The sequence below is a fragment of the Solenopsis invicta genome, unplaced genomic scaffold (assembly GCF_016802725.1).
Source record: "Solenopsis invicta isolate M01_SB unplaced genomic scaffold, UNIL_Sinv_3.0 scaffold_1008, whole genome shotgun sequence".
NCBI lineage: Eukaryota > Metazoa > Arthropoda > Insecta > Hymenoptera > Formicidae > Solenopsis > Solenopsis invicta.
This window is the reverse complement of record NW_024105217.1, coordinates 1-6,847: the sequence shown is the minus strand read 5'-3', so window position 1 is coordinate 6,847 and position 6,847 is coordinate 1. Positions and strand designations below refer to the sequence as shown.

General features: G+C 58.3%; 1 non-coding gene across 1 annotated transcript; it reads left to right on the top strand.

Moving 5' to 3' along the window:
* Positions 1-4,088: 4,088 nt before the first annotated feature.
* On the top strand, positions 4,089-4,243 carry LOC113003452. The gene has a single exon (XR_003268488.1). It is a non-coding gene; the product is annotated as a 5.8S ribosomal RNA (ribosomal RNA).
* The last annotated feature ends 2,604 nt before the right edge of the window (positions 4,244-6,847 follow it).

Sequence of the window (6,847 nt, the reverse complement as noted above, 5' to 3'; positions counted from 1 at the left end):
TTATTCAGAGTCACCAAAATAAACGGTGGACGCACGGCGGAACGCGCGCCACCAATTGGTTTTGATCTAATAAAAGCGTCTCTTCCATCACTGGTCGGGACTCTGTTTTGCATGTATTAGCTCTAGAATTACCACAGTTATCCAAGTAAATGTTGGTACAATCTAATGAACCATAACTGATTTTATGAGCCATTCGCGGTTTCACCTTAATTCGGCATGCACTGAGACATGCATGGCTTAATATTTGAGACAAGCATATGACTACTGGCAGGATCAACCAGGGATCCCCGCACGTAGTGCGCGTAGCACGCGCTCGCTCGCTCGTGGCGAGCGGAGCGCCGGGGATCGCGGAGGCGAGCGAGCTCGCTCCGCGATCGCGTGTGTGTCGTATCGCTGCCGCCGGCCCACTCGGAGGTAGCCCGTCGGCGACACTCGGTCTTGTAATATCGCAATTTGATTGTGATAGTTCCGCACTGCGTTGGTGAGTGCTCACTCTGTAATTTTCATTTCAAGATCGTGTTCTTATTCCCCCATTTGTTAGAGAGCTCGGCTGTAGAGCCGGCTCTCGTCTCGGCCCTGACGGTAAGATCGACCAGGCGATGCTGCTTACGTCGAGGAAACATGCGATCCCTTCAAACGGAATTATTTCGCTACGGCTTACAAGCGAGCGCGGAAGAGTGATCCGGGTATCGTAGATTCACCTTCCGCCACTCGGTCTCCGTGGAGTTGATGTTCGGTAAGCGCGACGATCCCCTGCTGAATCGCGCGACCAACACTTCGTAGTGCGCGCCACATATGAGCCATTCGGTCTTTCGACACCGACTCGTGGCAATGCTGTGCTCTGAAGAAGTGTAAACGTTGTGCCTGAAAAGAGAAATGCGTGGTTCCGCAACGACGAGCGAGAGTCGCATCGCGGTGGACGATAACGCCCAGCGATACGCGAATTGGTCCGTGTTTCTCATAACTTACGTTGTCTCGCGTCGAGCACATCGTACCACTTACAGTACCCAACCGGCCGCCCGAGCGGTTGGCGACATACGGCTGCGAGCACGGCGGTATACGAGCGAGTGCTACGATACGACGACAGGCGCGGGACTTAGCCGCTGCGAGCGATCATTACGGCCGGCGTCATCTGCGGCGACGGGCGTCACCTCCGGGATACACAGATTTATTTTTCGTCTAATAAACATTGCCGCGGCGTGTATCGCGCACTTCAAGCGGCTCGCGTGCTCGGTAGGAAGCGTCAGAGAAGCAAGCCGCGAGTACCGAGTCGCTGGACTCGTCAAAGGCACCACTCCCCTTGTACTACCCAACCAACCGTCCGAGCGGTCGGCGACGTACGGTTCACAGCACGGCGGCATATGGGCGAAAGTCTCGATAGAGTGACGCCTACGGGACTTTGCCGCTGGAGAGAAGTGTGTTCACGGGCGTCACCTCCGACAGATAGACGAGTGTCGTTTTCGCACGGGCGGCACATGCGACATGTAAATTGACAAATTCCAGTCGGGGCGTGTTGCTTTGGCACAGACGGTACTTCCGGCCTACTAGATCGTACAAAGTCGAATTGCGGTGTGTTGCTTTAGCACAGGCGTCACCTCCGTTAGCTGGCGTCATCTCCGGCGTGACAAATCGCACTCTCTGTCGTAAAGTCGAATGGCCTTGGCTTGCTTTCGCGTTTAAGCGGCATTTTTCCAAGTCCCCCGCGGCGTGTTGCTTTCGCTTACAAGCGACATTATTCCAAGACCCCGCGACGTGTTTCTTTCGCATGGCCATCACCTATATTGACGGGCGTCACCTTTGGTTTCGGGCGTCACTTCCGACAGCGGTCGTCACCTCCAGCAGCGGGCGTCACCTCCGACTTCGGGCGTCACCTCCGGCTGCGGGCGTCACCTCCGACTGGCCGATTCGCACTCTCAAACGTACAGCCGATTTACGGTGTGTTGCATTCGCTTTCAAGCTTCATTAATCAAAGTCCCTGCGGCGTGTTGCATTCGCTTTCAAGCTTCATTATGACAAGTCACACGCGTCGCGTTTCTTTCGCACGACCGTCACCTAAATGAACGGGCGTCACCTCTGGTTTCGGGCGTCACTTCCGATCAGCGGGCGTCACCTCCAGACGCGGGCGTCAACTCCGACTTCGGGCGTCACCTCCAGCCGCGGGCGTCATCTCCAGCAGCGGGCGTCACCTCCGACTTCGGGCGTCCCCTCCGGCTGCGAACGTCACCTCCGGGATCGGTCGTCAACTCCGGCAGCGGGCGTCACCTCCGGGTACGGTCGTCACCTCCGATAGCGGGCGTCACTTCCGGATGCGGTCGTCACCTCCGGCTGACCGAATGGCACACTCAACCGTATAGTCGTGTCACGGTATGTTGTATTCGCTTTCAAGCTTCATTACACATAATCGTAAGCTTCGTGTTGCTTTCACTATCAAACGTACAAACAAATCTTCTTAGAGGGACAGGCGGCTTCTAGCCGCACGAGATTGAGCAATAACAGGTCTGTGATGCCCTTAGATGTTCTGGGCCGCACGCGCGCTACACTGATGGATTCAACGTGTGTTCCATGGCCAAAAAGCCCTGGTAACCCGCTGAACCTCCTTCGTGCTAGGGATTGGGGGTGGCAGTTGTTCCTCATGAACGAGGAATTCCCAGTAAGTGCGAGTCATAAACTCGCGTTGATTACGTCCCTTTGTACACACCGCCCGTCGCTACTACCGATTGAATGATTTAGTGAGGTCTTCGGACTAGTGCGCGGCAATGCGTCGGCATTGCCGATGTTGCCGGGAAGATGACCAAACTTGATCATTTAGAGGAAGTAAAAGTCGTAACAAGGTTTCTGTAGGTGAACCTGCGGAAAGATCATTAACGTTCCGGAGGCTGCGCTCTGCTCCGCGCGCGCGCACTCGTGTGTGCTGCGGCAGTGTGAGTCGGCGGCGACTGGAAAAGGACGACGCGCGCCTTTTTCTCAGAATAGGCGATGCGCGTCGCAGACAGAAAGAACGCACCGTGGCGAGCGCGACAGCGCGAGCCAACGCGTGCGAGATCTCGCGTGGAATTGACGGATAAACAGAGCAAGCGATATCTTGGTGGAATTGTCGACTGTTTGAACGAGGAGACCGTCGCGGTGTTCGGTCGCCCCGCGAGGGGCGGCTCTCACCTCCGAGCGGGCACAGCCTCTCGACTCTCGCCGTCGGGGCACCCGGCACCGCGCGTCGCCGGCGCGCGCTCTCATCAGCGCGCGCCACTGCCGGGCAATTGGTGAGCGATGTCGACGGGAGGGAAGAAAAGATCAAAGATATTTGGACTACCGAGTGGTTGTCCAAGCGCTACTCGCAACACGCACCACGAACGTGTGCGCCAATCCGTCCGCCCGATCGGTCCGCGCGCGCCACAACGCGTCGTCGAGACGCCAGCCTGTTCCACGCTGCGCGTCCGACCGAGACGCGTTGCGTCTGTCTCGCACCCACGGATTGGAGGAGATTGAGAACGGAGAGGATAGCGCCGTCGTTGTGTTCCGTGCGTCTGCCGTTGTTCGCGCGCCGACTCGTTCCGCGCGTCCGGTGCCGTCGCGCACCGCGCGTTGGATCGCGGGCGATGGAGGAGCAAGGCGCTGCGCCCCACGTGCTTAGCAAGCTGGGGGGCGCGCGCGCTTACCGGTGGTAACCTGAGAGCCGCGTTTTCGCACGCGTGACGTGTGCGTTACGCGCGCTGCAGGGGCGATAGCCGCTCTCTCGGCGGTCTCTCGCGCCCGATGGTTTTTCAAAGACTTCCGCCCCGGCTCTCGCGCTCGTGCCCCGTGCTCGCGTGCTTTCCGCAAGACGGGCGATGAGCCGAGAGACGCTCCGTTCGCTCGACCAAGTGGCACCGCCACCGCGGACCGCGTAGTCGGTCCGCGCGCGTTGCCGTGCCCGGTGTCCCGTTGTGCCGTAGCCCCCGTAAACGGGGCGGCGGTCCGCGCGTGCTCGGTCGCGCGGCCAGGCTGATCTAAGGGCCCCACAAAAACACACATGAGACGCACAAGGGAGGATGAATGCTCGCTCCAAGTTGTGAGAGAGAGCTCCCGCGTAGCGGGAAAAATGCACAAAGGATTACCCTGAACGGTGGATCACTTGGCTCGTGGGTCGATAAAGAACGCAGCTAATTGCGCGTCAACTTGTGAACTGCAGGACACATGAACATCGACATTTCGAACGCACATTGCGGTCCACGGATACAATTCCCGGACCACGCCTGGCTGAGGGTCGTTTTAACGAAAGCACACTACTTGCGCCGTCGCGAGCACGCGTCTCGTCGTCGCGCCTCGACACGCACGTGTCGAGCACGCGCCCGCGCAGGGCCGCATTACGCGCGCGCACACGGCGTACGAGCGATCGTTAGACGCTTGCCCCGAAAAACGACGAAGACGCAACGCCGAAGAGGACGACAGTCCCTCTCGCGGTTGTCGACTTGCTGGAACGCGCGCGAGCGCACAGGGCACCACGGGACCGCTCCTCGCATCCTCGCTTCCCGTAGGCAAGGAGTTTATAGGCGAGCGATTGCCGGTCTCGCGCCGCTGTTTAGCGCCGCGTCGTCCGCACCACAAATCGGGTCGTCGTCCGAAATGACGGAAGGGAAACGTGACGAGAGTGAAACGCGCCTCTCCTCTCGGTGCGCGCATATTCGTGTGCCGCGAGGTGTGGGTGACGCCATCGCCGCCACGGGACCCAATTGCGCCCGCCCGTAATAGGATATAAGCGCAGGCAGTAGGGTCTCGCGGAGCTGCGTGCAAGCGCGCCCAGCAACACCCGGCGTATCGTCGTACGCGTGAAGCGTGTCATCTTCGAGCGATAGAACGCGAGGAGAGCTCGTAATAGAACTCGCGTCTAGCCGGCCGCGTGTCCGAATCTACGAAAGAATCTTCTCCTTTTTCCTTTTCTCCGGTTCGCCCGGCACACGCAACCCCGCGCCGAGGTTGTAAACCCGCGAGAGGGAAGATAACGGAAAGAGAGAGACTTGGGACCGGCGCGCTCGGTTGCGTGTACTCGACGCGCCAAGAGTGTCCGATTCGTCGTCGTTAATCCTTTCAGCACGCGCACACACGCGGTGCCCGGTTGTGAGCGTCGCCGTCCGCCCGTCCTACCTACTCGATTATATCTATAAAATATTGAGACAAGGTGGGAGGTATTTGCGCGCGGTACGGAGCGACGCGCAGCCTACGCGCCGTCGTCGTCGTCGCACAATTTCGACGACCTCAGAGCAGGCGAGATCACCCGCTGAATTTAAGCATATTATTAACCGGAGGAAAAGAAACTAACCAGAATTTCCTAGTAGCGGCGAGCGAACAGGAATGAGCCCAGCACCGAATCCCGCGGTTCCACCGCAGGGAAATGTGATGTTCGGGAGGATCCGCTTATCACGAGGTTCCGCGTCGAGTCCAAGTCCATCTTGAATGGGGCCACTTACCCGCAGGTGGTGCCAGGCCCGTAGCGACCGGTACGCGTCTCGGGACGATCTCTCCTCAGAGTCGGGTTGCTTGAGAGTGCAGCTCTAAATGGGTGGTAAACTCCATCTAAAGCTAAATACGACCACGAGACCTATAGCGAACAAATACCGTAAGGGAAAGTTGAAAAAAACTTTGAAGAGAGAGTTCAAGAGTACATGAAACCTTTCAGGGGTTAAACCTAAGAAACCCAAAAGATCGAACGGGGAGATTCATCGTCAGCGACGCTGGCTTCGCGTCGGGGGGCGATGCCACGCGGGGCCCTCGCGGCTCGCGCGCCGGCACGCCGCCGTGCGTCCGATGTCCTGTCGTCGTCGTCGTACACTTCTCCCCTAGTAGAACGTCGCGACCCGCTGGGTGTCGGTCTACGGCCCGGGTGCGGTGGCTGACGCGACGCCCGTAAAACGGCCCGCGTCAAACCCCCGGTCGCCCGGCTGACTGCCCAGCGGTACACGCAAGGTATCAGGCCGAAGCTCGCTGTGCGTCGAAGCCATCGCAAGCGCGCGCCACGGTACACGGATGTTCAACGGACATAGCGCCGTCACCGGTCCTGGCCCACTGCTGGCACGTACGGTTAACCTTCGACAGGCCCGCAATCGCGTCCCACGCCGCGTCTGCGCGCGCGTGGGTACCGCGATAACGGTCGGCGACGCTACTGCTTTGGGTACTCTTAGGACCCGTCTTGAAACACGGACCAAGGAGTCTAACATGTACGCGAGTCATTGGGACTTGTAATGGTATACCTAAAGGCGAAATGAAAGTGAAGGTCCGCCCTGGTTGACGACCGAGGGAGGATGGGCCGCGTCGCAATGTGGCTCCGCACTCCAGGGGCGTCTCGTTCTCATCGCGAGAAGAGGCGCACCCAGAGCGTACACGTTGGGACCCGAAAGATGGTGAACTATGCCTGGTCAGGACGAAGTCAGGGGAAACCCTGATGGAGGTCCGTAGCGTTTCTGACGTGCAAATCGATCGTTGGAACTGGGTATAGGGGTGAAAGACTAATCGAACCATCTAGTAGCTGGTTCCCTCCGAAGTTTCCCTCAGGATTGCTGGCACTCCACCGTTCCCGCACGGAACGCGAAAGAGTCTCATCTGGTAAAGCGAATGATTAGAGGCCTTGGGGCCGAAACGACCTCAACCTATCTCAAACTTTAAATGGGTGAGATCTCTGGCTTTCTTGAAACTTGAAGCCACGAGCATCTTAATCTCGGATCAGAGTGCCAATCGGGCCATTTTTGGTAAGCAGAAATGGCACGGTGGGATGAACCAAACGCAGAGTTAATGCGCCCAAATCGACGCTCATGGGACACCATAAAAAGCGTTGGTTGCTTAAGACAGGAGAACGATGACCATGGAAGTCGGAATCCGC